Genomic DNA, 1681 nt, shown 5'->3' with positions numbered 1-1681 from the left:
CTCAGACAGCCATTTTGGCTTTTTGCATTTCTTTTCCATGGGGATGGTCTTGATCCCTGTCTCCTGTACTGTGTCACGAACCTCCGTCCATAGTTCATCAGGCACTCTGTCTATCAGATCTAGTCCCTTGAATCTATTTGTCACTTACACTGTATAATCACAAGGGATTTGGTTTAGGTCATACCTGAACGGTCTAGTGGTTTTCCCTACTTTCTTCAATTTAAGTCTGAATTTGACAGTGTTCAGAGTTAAATTGAAGAAAGTAGGGAAAAACTAGAGATCTCTTCAAGAAAATTAGATACCAAGGGAACATTTCATCCAAAGATGGGCTCAATAAAGGACAGAAACGGTATGGACCGAACAGAAGCAGAAGATAATAAGAAGAGGTGGCAAGAATACACAGAAGAACTGTACAAAAAAGATATTCATGACCCAGATAACCACAATGGTGTGATCACTCACCTAGAGTCAGACATCCTGCTGTCCGAAGTCAAGTGGGCCTTAGGAAGCATCACTACGAACAAAGCCAGTGGCAGTGATGGAATTCCTGCTCAGCTATTTCAAATCTTAAAAGATGACGCCGTTAAAGTGATGCACTCAACATGCCAGCAAATTTGGAAAACTCAGCAGTGGGCACGGGACTGGAAAAGGTCAGTTTTGACTCCAATCCCAAAGAAAGGCAATGCAAAGAACGCTCAAACTACTGCACAACCACACTTATCTCACACTGCAGCAAAGTAATGCTCAAAATTCTCCAAGCCAGGCTTCAACAGTACATGAACCAAGAATTTCCATATGTTCAAGCTGGATTTAGCAAAGGCAGAGGAACCAGAGATTAAATTGCCAACATCTGTTGGATCACAGAAAAAGCAAGAGAGTGCCAGAAAAACATATACTTCTGCTTTATTGACTATGCCAAAACCTTTGACTGTGTGGATCACAACAAACTATGGAAGATTCTCGAAGAGATGGGAATACCAGACCATGTCACCTGCCTCCTTAGAAATCTGTATTTGGGTCAAGAAGCAACAGTTAGAATGGCACGTGGAATAACAGACTGGTTCCAAATTGGGAAAGGAGTCCATCAAGGCTGTATATCGTCACCCTGCTTATTTAACTTCTATGCAGAGTACATCATGCAAAATGCCGGGCTGGGTGAAACACAGCTGGAATCAAGATTGCCAGGAGAAATATCAATAACCTCAGATACCCAGATGACACCACCCTTATGGCAGAAAGTGAAGAAGAGCTAAAGTTCCTCTTGGTGAAAGTGAAAGAAGAGAGTGAACAAGTTGGCTTAAAACTCAACATTCAAAAAATGAAGATCATGGCATCCGGTCCTGTCACTTCATGGCAAATGGGGCAACAATGGAAACAGTGAGAGACTTTATTTTCTTGGGCTCCAAAATCACTGCAGGTGGTGACTGCAGCCATGAAATTAAAAGACACTTGCTTCTTGGAAGAAAAGTTATGACCAACCTTAACAGCATATTAAAAAGCAGAGACCTTACTTTACAGGCAAAGGTCTGTATAGTCAAGGCTATGGCTTTTCCAGTGGTCAGTTACAGATGTGAGAGTTGGACTATAAAGAAAGCTGAGCTCTGAAGAATTGATGCTTCTGAACTGTGGTGTTGGAGAAGACTCTTGAGAGTCCCTTGGTCTGCAAGGAGATCCAACCAGT

The sequence above is a fragment of the Bison bison genome, unplaced genomic scaffold (assembly GCF_000754665.1).
Source record: "Bison bison bison isolate TAMUID 2011002044 unplaced genomic scaffold, Bison_UMD1.0 scf7180017845692, whole genome shotgun sequence".
NCBI lineage: Eukaryota > Metazoa > Chordata > Mammalia > Artiodactyla > Bovidae > Bison > Bison bison.
The sequence above is the reverse complement of the archived record's forward strand: the minus strand, read 5'-3'. Positions refer to the sequence as shown.